Source organism: Buteo buteo, chromosome 10 (assembly GCF_964188355.1).
Source record: "Buteo buteo chromosome 10, bButBut1.hap1.1, whole genome shotgun sequence".
NCBI lineage: Eukaryota > Metazoa > Chordata > Aves > Accipitriformes > Accipitridae > Buteo > Buteo buteo.
Window position 1 is genome coordinate 21913772 of NC_134180.1, and position 18619 is coordinate 21932390.

The window sequence follows — 18619 nt, forward strand, 5'->3', positions numbered from 1 at the left end:
ACCTTCCTTGTGGGAGAAGGAGCCGGACGTTTGCCTTTTCGGAAAGAGGGTCTTCTGAGAACGAACACCGTGAGGTCTACCGTTCCTGGGCAAGTATAGATCCACAATGCTGTTGTGCCTGTGGATAGGCTGCACAGGTGCAATGAAGAGCAGCATGAGCTTTCAGGGCTGGCACCTTCCTTGTGGGACAAGGAGCCGGACGTTTGCCTTTTCGGAAAGAGCCTCTGCCGAGAACGAGCGCCGTGACATGTGCCGTATGTGGGAAAGCACAGATCCCCAGTGCTGTTGTGCCTGTGGATAGGCTACACGATGACGGTGAAGACCAGCAAGAGCTTTCAGGGCTGGCACCTTCCTTGTGGGACAAGGAGCCGGACGTTTGCCTTTTCGGAAGGAGAGTCTGCCGAGTACAAGCGCCGTGAGACGTGCCGCCCTTCGGAAAGCACAGATCCCCAGTGCTGTTGTGCCTGTTTATAGGCTGCACAGGGACAGTGAAGAGCAGCATGAGCTTTCAGGGCTGGCATCTTCCTTGTGGGAGAAGGAGTCGGACGTTTGCCTTTTCGGAAAGAGGCTCTGCCGAGAACGAGCGCCGCGCCATGTGCCGCCTGTGGGAAAGCACAGATCCCCAGTGGTGTTGTGCCTGTGGATAGGCTGCACGGGGACGGTGAAGAGCAGCATGAGCTTTCAGGGCTGGCACCTTCCTTGTGGGACAAGGAGACGGACGTTTGCCTTTTCGGAAAGAGTCTCTGCCGACAACGAGCGCCGTGCCATGTGCCGCCTGTGGGAAAGCAGAGATCCCCAGTGGTGTTGTGCCTGTGGATAGGCTGCACGGGGACGGTGAAGAGCAGCATGAGCTTTCAGGGCTGGCACCTTCCTTGTGGGAGAAGGAGCCGGACGTTTGCCTTTTCGGAAAGAGGCTCTGCTGAGAACGAACACCGTGAGGTCTACCGTTCCTGGGCAAGCACAGATCCCCAGTGGTGTTGTGCCTGTGGATAGGCTGCACGATGACGGTGAAGACCAGCATGAGCTTTCAGGGCTGGCACCTTCCTTGTGGGAGAAGGAGCCAGACGTTTGCCTTTTCGGAAAGAGGCTCTGCTGAGAACGAACACCGTGAGGTCTACCGTTCCTGGGCAAGCACGGATCCCCAGTGCTCTTGTGCCTGTGAATAGGCTACACGATGACGGTGAAGACCAGCAAGAGCTTTCAGGGCTGGCACCTTCCTTGTGGGAGAAGGAGCCGGACATTTGCCTTTTCGGAAAGAGGCTCTGCCGAGAACGACCACCCAGATGTGCAGCCAGTGGGAAAGCAGAGATCCCCAGTGGTGTTGTGCCTGTGGATAGGCTGCACGGGGACGGTGAAGAGCAGCATGAGCTTTCAGGGCTGGCACCTTCCTTGTGGGACAAGGAGCCGGACGTTTGCCTTTTCGGAAGGAGAGTCTGCCGAGTACAAGCGCCGTGAGATGTGCTGCCCTTGGGAAAGCACAGATCACCAGTGCTGTTGTGCCTGTGGATAGGCTGCACGATGACGGTGAAGACCAGCAAGAGCTTTCAGGGCTGGCACCTTCCTTGTGGGACAAGGAGCCGGAAGTTTGCCTTTTCGGAAAGAGGCTCTGCCGAGAACGAGCGCCGTGGCATGTGCCGTCTGTGGGAAAGCAGAGATCCCCAGTGCTGTTGTGCCTGTGGATAGGCTGCACGTTGACGGTGAAGACCAGCAAGAGCTTTCAGGGCTGGCACCTTCCTTGTGGGAGAAGGAGCCGGATGTTTGCCTTTTCGGAAAGAGGCTCTGCTGAGAACGAACACCGTGAGGTCTACCGTTCCTGGGCAAGCACGGATCCCCAGTGGTGTTGTTCCTGTGGATAGGCTGCACAGGTGCAATGAAGAGCAGCATGAGCTTTCAGGGCTGGCACCTTCCTTGTGGGAGAAGGAGCCGGACGTTTGCCTTTTCAGAAGGAGAGTCTGCCGAGTACAAGCGCCGTGAGATGTGCCGCCCTTGGGAAAGCACAGATCCCCAGTGGTGTTGTGCCTGTGGATAGGCTGCACAGGGACAGTGAAAAGCAGCATGAGCTTTCAGGGCTGGCATCTTCCTTGAGGGAGAAGGAGCCGGACGTTTGCCTTTTCGGAAAGAGGCTCTGCCGAGAACGAGCGCCATGCCATGTGCCGCCTGTGGGAAAGCACAGATCCCCAGTGCTGTTCTGCCTGTGGATAGGCTGCACGGGGACGGTGAAGAGCAGCATGAGCTTTCAGGGCTGGCACCTTCCTTGTGGGAGAAGGAGCCGGACATTTGCCTTTTCGGAAAGAGGCTCTGCCGAGAACGACCACCCAGATGTGCAGCCAGTGGGAAAGCAGAGATCCCCAGTGGTGTTGTGCCTGTGGATAGGCTGCACGGGGACGGTGAAGAGCAGCATGAGCTTTCAGGGCTGGCACCTTCCTTGTGGGACAAGGAGCCGGACGTTTGCCTTTTCGGAAGGAGAGTCTGCCGAGTACAAGCGCCGTGAGATGTGCTGCCCTTGGGAAAGCACAGATCACCAGTGCTGTTGTGCCTGTGGATAGGCTACACGATGACGTTGAAGACCAGCATGAGCTTTCAGGGCTGGCACCTTCCTTGTGGGAGAAGGAGCCGGACATTTGCCTTTTCAGAAAGAGGCTCTGCTGAGAACGAGCGCTGTGCCATGTGCCGCCTGTGGGAAAGCACAGATCCCCAGTGCTGTTCTGCCTGTGGATAGGCTGCACGGGGACGGTGAAGAGCAGCATGAGCTTTCAGGGCTGGCACCTTCCTTGTGGGACAAGGAGCCGGAAGTTTGCCTTTTCGGAAAGAGGCTCTGCCGAGAACGAGCGCCGTGACATGTGCCGTCTGTGGGAAAGCAGAGATCCCCAGTGCTGTTGTGCCTGTGGATAGGCTGCACGTTGACGGTGAAGACCAGCAAGAGCTTTCAGGGCTGGCACCTTCCTTGTGGGAGAAGGAGCCGGATGTTTGCCTTTTCGGAAAGAGGCTCTGCTGAGAACGAACACCGTGAGGTCTACCGTTCCTGGGCAAGCACGGATCCCCAGTGGTGTTGTTCCTGTTGATAGGCTGCACGGGGACAGTGAAGAGCAGCATGAGCTTTCAGGGCTGGCACCTTCCTTGTGGGAGAAGGAGCCGGACGTTTGCCTTTTCAGTAGGAGAGTCTGCCGAGTACAAGCGCCGTGAGATGTGCCGCCTGTGGGAAAGCACAGATACCCAGCGCTGTTGTGCCTGTGGATAGGCTGCACGGGGACAGTGAACAGCAGCATGAGCTTTCAGGGCTGGCATCTTCCTTGTGGGAGAAGGAGTCAGACGTTTGCCTTTTCGGAAGGAGAGTCTGCCGAGTACAAGCACCGTGAGATGTGCCGCCCTTGGGAAAGCACAGATCCCCAGTGCTGTTGTGCCTGTGGATAGGCTGCACGGGGACAGTGAAGAGCAGCATGAGCTTTCAGGGCTGGCACCTTCCTTGTGGGAGAAGGAGCCGGACGTTTGCCTTTTCGGTAAGAGGCTCTGCCGAGAACGAGCGCCGTGCCATGTGCCGCCTGTGGGAAAGCAGAGATCCCCAGTGGTGTTGTGCCTGTGGATAGGCTGCACGGGGACGGTGAAGAGCAGCATGAGCTTTCAGGGCTGGCACCTTCCTTGTGGGAGAAGGAGCCGGACGTTTGCCTTTTCGGAAAGAGTCTCTGCTGAGAACGATAACCGTGAGGTCTACCTTTCCTGGGCAAGCACGGATCGCCAGTGGTGTTGTGCCTGTGGATAGGCTGCACGGGGACAGTGAAGAGCAGCATGAGCTTTCAGGGCTGGCACCTTCCTTGTGGGACAAGGAGCCGGACGTTTGCCTTTTCGGAAGGAGAGTCTGCCGATTACAAGCGCCGTGAGATGTGCTGCCCTTGGGAAAGCACAGATCCCCAGTGCTGTTGTGCCTGTGGATAGGCTACACGATGACGGTGAAGACCAGCAAGAGCTTTCAGGGCTGGCACCTTCCTTGTGGGAGAAGGAGCCGGACGTTTGCCTTTTCAGAAGGAGAGTCTGCCGAGTACAAGCGCCATGAAATGTGCCGCCCTTGGGAAAGCACAGATCCCCAGTGCTGTTGTGCCTGTGGATAGGCTGCACGGGGACGGTGAAGAGCAGCATGAGTTTTCAGGGCTGGCACCGTCTTTGTGGGAGAAGGAGCCGGACGTTTGCCTTTTCGGAAAGATGCTCTGCTGACAACGAACACCGTGAGGTCTACCATTCCTGGGCAAGCACGGATCCCCAGTGGTGTTGTGCCTGTGGATAGGCTGCACGGGGACAATGAAGAGTAGCATGAGCTTTCAGGGCTGGCACATTCGTGGTGGAGAAGGAGCCGGACGTTTGCCTTTTCGGAAAGAGGCTCTGCCGAGAACGAGCGCCGTGCCATGTGCCGCCCTTGGGAAAGCACAGATCCCCAGTGCTGATGTGCCTGTGGATAGGCTGCACGATGACGGTGAAGAGAAGCATGAGCTTTCAGGGCTGGCACCTTCCTTGTGGGACAAGGAGCCGGACGTTTGCCTTTTCGGAAGGAGAGCCTGCCGAGTACAAGCGCCGTGCCATGTGCCGCCTGTGGGAAAGCACAGATACCCAGCGCTGTTGTGCCTGTGGATAGGCTGAACGGGGACAGTGAAGAGCAGCAAGAGCTTTCAGGGCTGGCATCTTCCTTGTGGGAGAAGGAGTCAGACGTTTGCCTTTTCGGAAGGAGAGTCTGCCGAGTACAAGCACCGTGAGATGTGCCGCCCTTGGGAAAGCACAGATCCCCAGTGCTGTTGTGGCTTTGGATAGGCTGCACGGGGACAGTGAAGAGTAGCATGAGCTTTCAGGGCTGGCACCTTCCTTGTGGGAGAAGGAGCCGGACGTTTGCCTTTTCGGAAAGAGGCTCTGCTGAGAACGAACACCGTGAGGTCTACGGTTCCTGGGCAAGCACGGATCGCCAGTGGTGTTCTGCCTGTGGATAGGCTGCACGGGGACAGTGAAGAGCAGCATGAGCTTTCAGGGCTGGCACCTTCCTTGTGGGAGAAGGAGCCGGACGTTTGCCTTTTCGCTAAGAGGCTATGCCGAGAACGAGCGCCGTGCCATGTGCCGCCTGAGGGAAAGCACAGATCCCCAGTGCTGTTGTGCCTGTGGATAGGCTGCACGGGGACGGTGAAGAGCAGCATGAGCTTTCAGGGCTGGCACCTTCCTTGTGGGAGAAGGAGCCGGACGTTTCCCTTTTCGGAAAGAGTCTCTGCTGAGAACGATAACCGTGAGGTCTACCTTTCCTGGGCAAGCACGGATCGCCAGTGGTGTTGTGCCTGTGGATAGGCTGCACGGGGACAGTGAAGAGCAGCATGAGCTTTCAGGGCTGGCACCTTCCTTGTGGGACATGGAGCCGGACGTTTGCCTTTTCGGAAGGAGAGTCTGCCGAGTACAAGCGCCGTGAGACGTGCTGCCCTTGGGAAAGCACAGATCCCCAGTGCTGTTGTGCCTGTTTATAGGCTGCACAGGGACAGTGAAGAGCAGCATGAGCTTTCAGGGCTGGCATCTTCCTTGTGGGAGAAGGAGTCGGACGTTTGCCTTTTCGGAAAGAGGCTCTGCTGAGAACGATCACCGTGAGGTCTACCGTCCCTGGGCAAGCACGGATCCCCAGTGGTGTTGTGCCTGTGGATAGCCTGCACGGGGACAGTGAAGAGCAGCAGGAGCTTTCAGGGCTGGCACCTTCCTTGTGGGAGAAGGACCCGGACGTTTGCCTTTTCGGAAAGAGGCTCTGCTGAGAACGAACACCGTGAGGTGTACCGTTCCTGGGCAAGTATAGATCCACAATGCTGTTGTGCCTGTGGATAGGCTGCACAGGTGCAATGAAGAGCAGCATGAGCTTTCAGGGCTGGCACCTTCCTTGTGGGAGAAGGAGCCGGATGTTTGCGTTTTCAAAAAGAGGCTCTGCCGAGAACGAGCGCCGCGCCATGTGCCGCCTGTGGGAAAGCACAGATCCCCAGTGCTGTTCTACCTGTGGATAGGCTGCACGGGGACGGTGAAGACCAGCATGAGCTTTCAGGGCTGGCACCTTCCTTGTGGGAGAAGGAGCCGGATGTTAGCCTTTTCGGTAAGAGGCTCTGCCGAGAACGAGCGCCGTGCCATGTGCCGCCTGTGGGAAAGCACAAATCCCCAGTGCTGTTGTGCCTGTGGATAGGCTGCACGGGGACGGTGAAGAGCAGCATGAGCTTTCAGGGCTGGCACCTTCCTTGTGGGAGAAGGAGCCGGATGTTTGCCTTTTCGGAAATAGTCTCTGCTGAGAACGATAACCGTGAGGTCTACCTTTCCTGGGCAAGCACGGATCGCCAGTGGTGTTGTGCCTGTGGATAGGCTGCACGGGGACAGTGAAGAGCAGCATGAGCTTTCAGGGCTGGCACCTTCCTTGTGGGACAAGGAGCCGGACGATTGCCTTTTCGGAAGGAGAGTCTGCCGAGTACAAGCGCCGTGAGATGTGCTGCCCTTGGGAAAGCACAGATCAGCAGTGCTGTTGTGCCTGTGGATAGGCTGCACGATGACGGTGAAGACCAGCAAGAGCTTTCAGGGCTGGCACCTTCCTTGTGGGAGAAGGAGCCGGACATTTGCCTTTTCAGAAAGAGGCTCTGCTGAGAACGAGCGCTGTGCCATGTGCCGCCTGTGGGAAAGCACAGATCCCCAGTGCTGTTCTGCCTGTGGATAGGCTGCACGGGGACGGTGAAGAGCAGCATGAGCTTTCAGGGCTGGCACCTTCCTTGTGGGACAAGGAGCCGGAAGTTTGCCTTTTCGGAAAGAGGCTCTGCCGAGAACGAGCGCCGTGACATGTGCCGTCTGTGGGAAAGCAGAGATCCCCAGTGCTGTTGTGCCTGTGGATAGGCTGCACGTTGACGGTGAAGACCAGCAAGAGCTTTCAGGGCTGGCACCTTCCTTGTGGGAGAAGGAGCCGGATGTTTGCCTTTTCGGAAAGAGGCTCTGCTGAGAACGAACACCGTGAGGTCTACCGTTCCTGGGCAAGCACAGATCCCCAGTGGTGTTGTTCCTGTGGATAGGCTGCACAGGTGCAATGAAGAGCAGCATGAGCTTTCAGGGCTGGCACCTTCCTTGTGGGAGAAGGAGCCGGACGTTTGCCTTTTCAGAAGGAGAGTCTGCCGAGTACAAGCGCCGTGAGATGTGCCGCCTGTGGGAAAGCACAGATCCCCAGTGGTGTTGTGCCTGTGGATAGGCTGCACAGGGACAGTGAAGAGCAGCATGAGCTTTCAGGGCTGGCATCTTCCTTGTGGGAGAAGGAGCCGGACGTTTGCCTTTTCGGAAATAGGCTCTGCCGAGAACGAGCGCCATGCCATGTGCCGCCTGTGGGAAAGCACAGATCCCCAGTGCTGTTCTGCCTGTGGATAGGCTGCACGGGGACGGTGAAGAGCAGCATGAGCTTTCAGGTCTGGCACCTTCCTTGTGGGAGAAGGAGCCGGATGTTTGCCTTTTCGGAAAGAGGCTCTGCCGAGAACGACCACCCAGATGTGCAGCCAGTGGGAAAGCAGAGATCCCCAGTGGTTTTGTGCCTGTGGATAGGCTGCACGGGGACGGTGAAGAGCAGCATGAGCTTTCAGGGCTGGCACCTTCCTTGTGGGACAAGGAGCCGGACGTTTGCCTTTTCGGAAGGAGAGTCTGCCGAGTACAAGCGCCGTGAGATGTGCTGCCCTTGGGAAAGCACAGATCACCAGTGCTGTTGTGCCTGTGGATAGGCTACACGATGACGTTGAAGACCAGCATGAGCTTTCAGGGCTGGCACCTTCCTTGTGGGAGAAGGAGCCGGACATTTGCCTTTTCAGAAAGAGGCTCTGCTGAGAACGAGCGCTGTGCCATGTGCCGCCTGTGGGAAAGCACAGATCCCCAGTGCTGTTCTGCCTGTGGATAGGCTGCACGGGGACGGTGAAGAGCAGCATGAGCTTTCAGGGCTGGCACCTTCCTTGTGGGACAAGGAGCCGGAAGTTTGCCTTTTCGGAAAGAGGCTCTGCCGAGAACGAGCGCCGTGACATGTGCCGTCTGTGGGAAAGCAGAGATCCCCAGTGCTGTTGTGCCTGTGGATAGGCTGCACGTTGACGGTGAAGACCAGCAAGAGCTTTCAGGGCTGGCACCTTCCTTGTGGGAGAAGGAGCCGGATGTTTGCCTTTTCGGAAAGAGGCTCTGCTGAGAACGAACACCGTGAGGTCTACCGTTCCTGGGCAAGCACGGATCCCCAGTGGTGTTGTTCCTGTTGATAGGCTGCACGGGGACAGTGAAGAGCAGCATGAGCTTTCAGGGCTGGCACCTTCCTTGTGGGAGAAGGAGCCGGACGTTTGCCTTTTCATAAGGAGAGTCTGCCGAGTACAAGCGCCGTGAGATGTGCCGCCTGTGGGAAAGCACAGATACCCAGCGCTGTTGTGCCTGTGGATAGGCTGCACGGGGACAGTGAACAGCAGCATGAGCTTTCAGGGCTGGCATCTTCCTTGTGGGAGAAGGAGTCAGACGTTTGCCTTTTCGGAAGGAGAGTCTGCCGAGTACAAGCACCGTGAGATGTGCCGCCCTTGGGAAAGCACAGATCCCCAGTGCTGTTGTGCCTGTGGATAGGCTGCACGGGGACAGTGAAGAGCAGCATGAGCTTTCAGGGCTGGCACCTTCCTTGTGGGAGAAGGAGCCGGACGTTTGCCTTTTCGGTAAGAGGCTCTGCCGAGAACGAGCGCCGTGCCATGTGACGCCTGTGGGAAAGCAGAGATCCCCAGTGGTGTTGTGCCTGTGGATAGGCTGCACGGGGACGGTGAAGAGCAGCATGAGCTTTCAGGGCTGGCACCTTCCTTGTGGGAGAAGGAGCCGGACGTTTGCCTTTTCGGAAAGAGGCTCTGCTGAGAACGAACACCGTGAGGTCTACGGTTCCTGGGCAAGCACGGATCGCCAGTGGTGTTGTGCCTGTGGATAGGCTGCACGGGGACAGTGAAGAGCAGCAGGAGCTTTCAGGGCTGGCACCTTCCTTGTGGGACAAGGAGCCGGACGTTTGCCTTTTCGGAAGGAGAGTCTGCCGATTACAAGCGCCGTGAGATGTGCTGCCCTTGGGAAAGCACAGATCCCCAGTGCTGTTGTGCCTGTGGATAGGCTGCACGATGACGGTGAAGACCAGCAAGAGCTTTCAGGGCTGGCACCTTCCTTGTGGGAGAAGGAGCCGGACGTTTGCCTTTTCAGAAGGAGAGTCTGCCGAGTACAAGCGCCATGAAATGTGCCGCCTGTGGGAAAGCACAGATCCCCAGTGCTGTTGTGCCTGTGGATAGGCTGCACGGGGACGGTGAAGAGCAGCATGAGTTTTCAGGGCTGGCACCGTCTTTGTGGGAGAAGGAGCCGGACGTTTGCCTTTTCGGAAAGATGCTCTGCTGACAACGAACACCGTGAGGTCTACCATTCCTGGGCAAGCACGGATCCCCAGTGGTGTTGTGCCTGTGGATAGGCTGCACGGGGACAATGAAGAGTAGCATGAGCTTTCAGGGCTGGCACATTCGTGGTGGAGAAGGAGCCGGACGTTTGCCTTTTCGGAAAGAGGCTCTGCAGAGAACGAGCGCCGTGCCATGTGCCGCCCTTGGGAAAGCACAGATCCCCAGTGCTGATGTGCCTGTGGATAGGCTGCACGATGACGGTGAAGAGAAGCATGAGCTTTCAGGGCTGGCACCTTCCTTGTGGGACAAGGAGCCGGACGTTTGCCTTTTCGGAAGGAGAGCCTGCCGAGTACAAGCGCCGTGCCATGTGCCGCCTGTGGGAAAGCACAGATACCCAGCACTGTTGTGCCTGTGGATAGGCTGAACGGGGACAGTGAAGAGCAGCAAGAGCTTTCAGGGCTGGCATCTTCCTTGTGGGAGAAGGAGTCAGACGTTTGCCTATTCGGAAGGAGAGTCTGCCGAGTACAAGCACCGTGAGATGTGCCGCCCTTGGGAAAGCACAGATCCCCAGTGCTGTTGTGGCTTTGGATAGGCTGCACGGGGACAGTGAAGAGTAGCATGAGCTTTCAGGGCTGGCACCTTCCTTGTGGGAGAAGGAGCCGGACGTTTGCCTTTTCGGAAAGAGGCTCTGCTGAGAACGAACACCGTGAGGTCTACGGTTCCTGGGCAAGCACGGATCGCCAGTGGTGTTGTGCCTGTGGATAGGCTGCACGGGGACAGTGAAGAGCAGCATGAGCTTTCAGGGCTGGCACCTTCCTTGTGGGAGAAGGAGCCGGACGTTTGCCTTTTCGGTAAGAGGCTATGCCGAGAACGAGCGCCGTGCCATGTGCCGCCTGAGGGAAAGCACAGATCCCCAGTGCTGTTGTGCCTGTGGATAGGCTGCACGGGGACGGTGAAGAGCAGCATGAGCTTTCAGGGCTGGCACCTTCCTTGTGGGAGAAGGAGCCGGACGTTTCCCTTTTCGGAAAGAGTCTCTGCTGAGAACGATAACCGTGAGGTCTACCTTTCCTGGGCAAGCACGGATCGCCAGTGGTGTTGTGCCTGTGGATAGGCTGCACGGGGACAGTGAAGAGCAGCATGAGCTTTCAGGGCTGGCACCTTCCTTGTGGGACAAGGAGCCGGACGTTTGCCTTTTCGGAAGGAGAGTCTGACGAGTACAAGCGCCGTGAGACGTGCCGCCCTTGGGAAAGCACAGATCCCCAGTGCTGTTGTGCCTGTTTATAGGCTGCACAGGGACAGTGAAGAGCAGCATGAGCTTTCAGGTCTGGCACCTTCCTTGTGGGAGAAGGACCCGGACGTTTGCCTTTTCGGAAAGAGGCTCTGCTGAGAACGAACACCGTGAGGTGTACCGTTCCTGGGCAAGTATAGATCCACAATGCTGTTGTGCCTGTGGATAGGCTGCACAGGTGCAATGAAGAGCAGCATGAGCTTTCAGGGCTGGCACCTTCCTTGTGGGAGAAGGAGCCGGATGTTTGCGTTTTCAAAAAGAGGCTCTGCCGAGAACGAGCGCCGCGCCATGTGCCGCCTGTGGGAAAGCACAGATCCCCAGTGCTGTTCTGCCTGTGGATAGGCTGCACGGGGACGGTGAAGAGCAGCATGAGCTTTCAGGGCTGGCACCTTCCTTGTGGGACAAGGAGCCGGATGTTTGCCTTTTCGGTAAGAGCCTCTGCCGAGAACGAGCGCCGTGCCATGTGCCGCCTGTGGGAAAGCAGAGATCCCCAGTGCTGTTGTGCCTGTGGATAGGCTGCACGGGGACGGTGAAGAGCAGCATGAGCTTTCAGGGCTGGCACCTTCCTTGTGGGAGAAGGAGCCGGACGTTTGCCTTTTCGGAAAGAGGCTCTGCTGAGAACGAACACCGTGAGAGCTACCGTTCCTGGGCAAGCACAGATCCCCAGTGCTGTTGTGCCTGTGGATAGGCTGCACGATGACGGTGAAGACCAGCAAGAGCTTTCAGGGCTGGCACCTTCCTTGTGGGAGAAGGAGCCGGACGATTGCATTTTCGGAAAGAGGCTCTGCTGAGAACGAACACCGTGAGGTCTACCGTTCCTGGGCAAGCACGGATCCCCAGTGCTCTTGTGCCTGTGAATAGGCTACACGATGACGGTGAAGACCAGCAAGAGCTTTCAGGGCTGGCACCTTCCTTGTGGGACAAGGAGCCGGACGTTTGCCTTTTCGGAAGGAGAGTCTGCCGAGTACAAGCGCCGTGAGACGTGCCGCCCTTGGGAAAGCACAGATCCCCAGTGCTGTTGTGCCTGTGGATAGGCTGCAGAGGGACAGTGAAGAGCAGCATGAGCTTTCAGGCCTGGCATCTTCCTTGTGGGAGAAGGAGTCGGACGTTTGCCTTTTCGGAAAGAGGCTCTGCTGAGAACGATCACCGTGAGGTCTACTGTCCCTGGGCAAGCACGGATCCCCAGTGGTGTTGTGCCTGTGGATAGACTGCACGGGGACAGTGAAGAGCAGCATGAGCTTTCAGGGCTGGCACCTTCCTTGTGGGAGAAGGAGCCGGACGTTTGCCTTTTCGGAAGGAAATTCTGCCGAGTACAAGCGCCGTGAGATGTGCCGCCCTTGGGAAAGCACAGATCACCAGTGCTGTTGTGCCTTTGGATAGGCTGCACAGGGACAGTGAAGAGCAGCAGGAGCTTTCAGGGCTGGCACCTTCCTTGTGGGAGAAGGAGCCGGACATTTGCCTTTTCGGAAAGAGGGTCTGCTGAGAAGGAACACCGTGAGGTCTACTGTTCCTGGGCAAGTATAGATCGACAATGCTGTTGTGCCTGTGGATAGGCTGCACGATGACGGTGAAGAGCAGCATGAGCTTTCAGGGCCTAGACCTTCCTTGTGGGAGAAGGAGCCGGATGTTTGCGTTTTCGGAAAGAAGCTCTGCCGAGAATGACCACCGTGAGGTGTTCCGTTCCTGGGCAAGTACAGATCCACAATGCTGTTGTGCCTGTGGATAGGCTGCACAGGTGCAATAAAGACCAGCATGAGCTTTCAGGGCTGGCAGCTTCCTTGTGGGAGAAGGAGCCGGATGTTTGCCTTTTCGGAAAGTGGCTCTGCCGAGAACGAGCGCCGTGCCATGTGCCGCCTGTGGGAAAGCACAGATCCCCAGTGCTGTTCTGCCTGTGGATAGGCTGCACAGGGACGGTGAAGAGCAGCATGAGCTTTCAGGGCTGGCACCTTCCTTGTGGGAGAAGGAGCCGGATGTTTGCCTTTTCGGAAAGAGGCTCTGCCGAGAACGACCACCCAGATGTGCCGTCTGTGGGAAAGCAGAGATCCCCAGTGCTGTTGTGCCTGTGGATAGGCTGCACGATGACAGTGAAGACCAGCATGAGCTTTCAGGGCTGGCACCTTCCTTGTGGGAGAAGGAGCCGGATGTTTGCCTTTTCGGTAAGAGGCTCTGCCGAGAACGAGCGCCGTGCCATGTGCCGCCTGTGGGAAAGCACAAATCCCCAGTGCTGTTGTGCCTGTGGATAGGCTGCACAGGGACAGTGAAGATTAGCAGGAGCTTTCAGGGCTGGCAACTTCCTTGTGGGAGAAGGAGCCGGACGTTTGCCTTTTCGGTAAGAGGCTCTGCCGAGAACGAGCGCCGTGCCATGTGCCGCCTGTGGGAAAGCAGAGATCCCCAGTGGTGTTGTGCCTGTGGATAGGCTGCACGGGGACGGTGAAGAGCAGCATGAGCTTTCAGGGCTGGCACCTTCCTTGTGGGACAAGGAGCCGGACGATTGCCTTTTCGGAAGGAGAGTCTGCCGAGTACAAGCACCGTGAGATGTGCTGCCCTTGGGAAAGCACAGATCACCAGTGCTGTTGTGCCTGTGGATAGGCTGCACGATGACGGTGAAGACCAGCAAGAGCTTTCAGGGCTGGCACCTTCCTTGTGGGAGAAGGAGCCGGACGTTTGCCTTTTCGGAAAGAGGCTCTGCCGAGAACAAGCGCCGTGCCATGTGCCGCCTGTGGGAAAGCACAGATCCCCAGTGCTGTTGTGCCTGTGGATAGGCTGCACGGGGACGGTGAAGAGCAGCATGAGCTTTCAGGGCTGGCACCTTCCTTGTGGGAGAAGGAGTCGGACGTTTGCCTTTTCGGAAAGAGGCTCTGCTGAGAACGAACACCGTGAGGTCTACCTTTCCTGGGCAAGCAGAGATCCCCAGTGGTGTTGTGCCTGTGGATAGGCTGCACGGGGACAGTGAAGAGCAGCATGAGCTTTCAGGGCTGGCACCTTCCTTGTGGGACAAGGAGCCGGACGTTTGCCTTTTCGGAAGGAGAGTCTGCCGAGTACAAGCGCCGTGAGATGTGCCGCCCTTCGGAAAGCACAGATCACCAGTGCTGTTGTGCCTGTGGATAGGCTACACGATGACGTTGAAGACCAGCATGAGCTTTCAGGGCTGGCACCTTCCTTGTGGGAGAAGGAGCCGGACATTTGCCTTTTCAGAAAGAGGCTCTGCTGAGAACGAGCGCTGTGCCATGTGCCGCCTGTGGGAAAGCACAGATCCCCAGTGCTGTTCTGCCTGTGGATAGGCTGCACGGGAACGGTGAAGAGCAGCATGAGCTTTCAGGGCTGGCACCTTCCTTGTGGGACAAGGAGCCGGACGTTTGCCTTTTCGGAAAGAGGCTCTGCCGAGAACGAGCGCCGTGACATGTGCCGTCTGTGGGAAAGCAGAGATCCCCAGTGCTGTTGTGCCTGTGGATAGGCTGCACGTTGACGTTGAAGACCAGCAAGAGCTTTCAGGGCTGGCACCTTCCTTGTGGGAGAAGGAGCCGGATGTTTGCCTTTTCGGAAAGAGGCTCTGCTGAGAACGAACACCGTGAGGTCTACCGTTCCTGGGCAAGCACGGATCCCCAGTGGTGTTGTGCCTGTGGATAGGCTGCACGGGGACAGTGAAGAGCAGCAGGAGCTTTCAGGGCTGGCATCTTCCTTGTGGGAGAAGGAGCCGGACGTTTGCCTTTTCGGAAGGAGAGTCTGCCGAGTACAAGCACCGTGAGATGTGCCGCCCTTGGGAAAGCACGGATCCCCAGTGCTGTTGTGCCTGTCGATAGGCTGCACGGGGACAGTGAAGAGCAGCATGAGCTTTCAGGGCTGGCACCTTCCTTGTGGGAGAAGGAGCCGGATGTTTGCCTTTTCGGAAAGAGGCTCTGCTGAGAACGAACACCGTGAGGTCTACCGTTCCTGGGCAAGCACGGATCCCCAGTGCTGTTGTGCCTGTGGATAGGCTGCACGGGGACAGTGAAGAGCAGCATGAGCTTTCAGGGCTGGCAACTTCCTTGTGGGAGAAGGAGCCGGACGTTTGCCTTTTCGGTAAGAGGCTCTGCCGAGTACAAGCGCCGTGAGATGTGCTGCCCTTGGGAAAGCACGGATCCCCAGTGGTGTTGTGCCTGTGGATAGGCTGCACGGGGACAGTGAAGAGCAGCATGAGCTTTCAGGGCTGGCACCTTCCTTGTGGGAGAAGGAGTCAGACGTTTGCCTTTTCGGAAAGAGGCTCTGCTGAGAACGATCACCGTGAGGTCTACCGTCCCTGGGCAAGCACGGATCCCCAGTGGTGTTGTGCCTGTGGATAGGCTGCACGGGGACAGTGAAGAGCAGCATGAGCTTTCAGGGCTGGCACCTTCCTTGTGGGAGAAGGAGCCGGACGTTTGCCTTTTCGGAAAGTGGCTCTGCTGAGAACGAACACCGTGAGGTGTACCGTTCCTGGGCAAGTATAGATCCACAATGCTGTTGTGCCTGTGGATAGGCTGCACAGGTGCAATGGAGACCAGTACGAGCTTTCAGGGCTGGCACCTTCCTTGTGGGAGAAGGAGCCGGACGTTTGCCTTTTCAGAAGGAGAGTCTGCCGAGTACAAGCGCCATGAAATGTGCCGCCTGTGGGAAAGCACAGATCCCCAGTGGTGTTGTGCCTGTGGATAGGCTGCACGGGGACGGCGAAGAGCAGCATGAGCTTTCAGGGCTGGCACCTTCCTTGTGGGACAAGGAGCCGGACGTTTGCCTTTTCAGAAGGAGAGTCTGCCGAGTACAAGCGCCATGAAATGTGCCGCCTGTGGGAAAGCACAGATCCCCAGTGCTGTTGTGCCTGTGGATAGGCTGCACGGGGACGGTGAAGAGCAGCATGAGCTTTCAGGGCTGGCACCGTCTTTGTGGGAGAAGGAGCCGGACGTTTGCCTTTTCGGAAAGATGCACTGCTGACAACGAACACCGTGAGGTCTACCGTTCCTGGGCAAGCACGGATACCCAGTGGTGTTGTGCCTGTGCATACGCTGCACGGGGACAGTGAAGAGCAGCATGAGCTTTCAGGGCTGGCACATTCCTGGTGTAGAAGGAGCCGGATGTTTGCCTTTTCGGAAAGAGGCTCTGCCGAGAACGAGCGCCGTGCCATGTGCCGCCCTTGGGAAAGCACAGATCCCCAGTGCTGTTGTGCCTGTGGATAGGCTACACGATGACGGTGAAGACCAGCATGAGCTTTCAGGGCTGGCACCTTCCTTGTGGGACAAGGAGCCGGACGTTTGCCTTTTCGGAAGGAGAGCCTGCCTAGTACAAGCGCCGTGCCATGTGTCGCCTGTGGGAAAGCACAGATACCCAGCGCTGCTGTGCCTGTGGATAGGCTGCACGGGGACAGTGAAGAGCAGCATGAGCTTTCAGGGCTGGCACCTTCCTTGTGGGAGAAGGAGCCGGACGTTTGCCTTTTCAGAGGAAGAGTCTGCCGAGTACAAGCGCCGTGAGATGTGCCGCCTGTGGGAAAGCACAGATCCCCAGTGCTGTTGTGCCTGTGGATAGGCTGCACAGGGACAGTGAAGAGCAGCATGAGCTTTCAGGGCTGGCATCTTCCTTGTGGGAGAAGGAGCCGGACGTTTGCCTTTTCGGAAAGAGGCTCTGCCGAGAACGAGCGCCGTGCCATGTGCCTCCTGTGGGAAAGCACAGATCCCCAGTGCTGTTGTGCCTGTGGATAGGCTGCACGGGGACGGTGAAGAGCAGCATGAGCTTTCAGGGCTGGCACCTTCCTTGTGGGAGAAGGAGCCGGATGTTTGCCTTTTCGGAAAGAGGCTCTGCCGAGAACGACCACCCAGATGTGCCGTCTGTGGGAAAGCAGAGATCCCCAGTGCTGTTGTGCCTGTGGATAGGCTGCACGATGACAGTGAAGACCAGCATGAGCTTTCAGGGCTGGCACCTTCCTTGTGGGAGAAGTAGCCGGATGTTAGCCTTTTCGGTAAGAGGCTCTGCCGAGAACGAGCGCCGTGCCATGTGCCGCCTGTGGGAAAGCACAGATCCCCAGTGCTGTTGTGCCTGTGGATAGGCTGCACAGGGACAGTGAAGATTAGCAGGAGCTTTCAGGGCTGGCAACTTCCTTGTGGGAGAAGGACCCGGACGTTTGCCTTTTCGGTAAGAGGCTCTTCCGAGAACGAGCGCCGTGCCATGTGCCGCCTGTGGGAAAGCAGAGATCCCCAGTGCTGTTGTGCCTGTGGATAGGCTGCACGGGGACGGTGAAGAGCAGCATGAGCTTTCAGGGCTGGCACCTTCCTTGTGGGAGAAGGAGCCGGACGTTTGCCTTTTCGGAAAGAGTCTCTGCTGAGAACAAGCGCCGTGCCATGTGCCGCCTGTGGGAAAGCACAGATCCCCAGTGCTGTTGTGCCTGTGGATAGGCTGCACGGGGATGGTGAAGAGCAGCATGAGCTTTCAGGGCTGGCACCTTCCTTGTGGGAGAAGGAGTCGGACGTTTGCCTTTTCGGAAAGAGGCTCTGCTGAGAACGAACACCGTGAGGTCTACCTTTCCTGGGCAAGCACGGATCGCCAGTGGTGTTGTGCCTGTGGATAGGCTGCACGGGGACAGTGAAGAGCAGCATGAGCTTTCAGGGCTGGCACCTTCCTTGTGGGACAAGGAGCCGGACGTTTGCCTTTTCAGAAGGAGAGTCTGCCGAGTACAAGCGCCGTGAGATGTGCCGCCCTTGGGAAAGCACAGATCACCAGTGCTGTTGTGCCTGTGGATAGGCTACACGATGACGTTGAAGAGCAGCATGAGCTTTCAGGGCTGGCACCTTCCTTGTGGGAGAAGGAGCCGGACATTTGCCTTTTCAGAAAGAGGCTCTGCTGAGAACGAACACCGTGAGGTCTACCGTTCCTGGGCAAGCACGGATCCCCAGTGGTGTTGTGCCTGTGGATAGGCTGCACGGGGACAGTGAAGAGCAGCATGAGCTTTCAGGGCTGGCACCTTCCTTGTGGGAGAAGGAGCCGGATGTTTGCCTTTTCGGAAAGAGGCTCTGCCGAGAACGACCACCCAGATGTGCCGTCTGTGGGAAAGCAGAGATCCCCAGTGCTGTTGTGCCTGTGGATAGGCTGCACGATGACAGTGAAGACCAGCATGAGCTTTCAGGGCTGGCACCTTCCTTGTGGGAGAAGTAGCCGGATGTTAGCCTTTTCGGTAAGAGGCTCTGCCGAGAACGAGCGCCGTGCCATGTGCCGCCTGTGGGAAAGCACAGATCCCCAGTGCTGTTGTGCCTGTGGATAGGCTGCACAGGGACAGTGAAGATTAGCAGGAGCTTTCAGGGCTGGCAACTTCCTTGTGGGAGAAGGACCCGGACGTTTGCCTTTTCGGTAAGAGGCTCTTCCGAGAACGAGCGCCGTGCCATGTGCCGCCTGTGGGAAAGCAGAGATCCCCAGTGCTGTTGTGCCTGTGGATAGGCTGCACGGGGACGGTGAAGAGCAGCATGAGCTTTCAGGGCTGGCACCTTCCTTGTGGGAGAAGGAGCCGGACGTTTGCCTTTTCGGAAAGAGTCTCTGCTGAGAACAAGCGCCGTGCCATGTGCCGCCTGTGGGAAAGCACAGATCCCCAGTGCTGTTGTGCCTGTGGATAGGCTGCACGGGGATGGTGAAGAGCAGCATGAGCTTTCAGGGCTGGCACCTTCCTTGTGGGAGAAGGAGTCGGACGTTTGCCTTTTCGGAAAGAGGCTCTGCTGAGAACGAACACCGTGAGGTCTACCTTTCCTGGGCAAGCACGGATCGCCAGTGGTGTTGTGCCTGTGGATAGGCTGCACGGGGACAGTGAAGAGCAGCATGGGCTTTCAGGGCTGGCACCTTCCTTGTGGGACAAGGAGCCGGACGTTTGCCTTTTCGGAAGGAGAGTCTGCCGAGTACAAGCGCCGTGAGATGTGCCGCCCTTGGGAAAGCACAGATCACCAGTGCTGTTGTGCCTGTG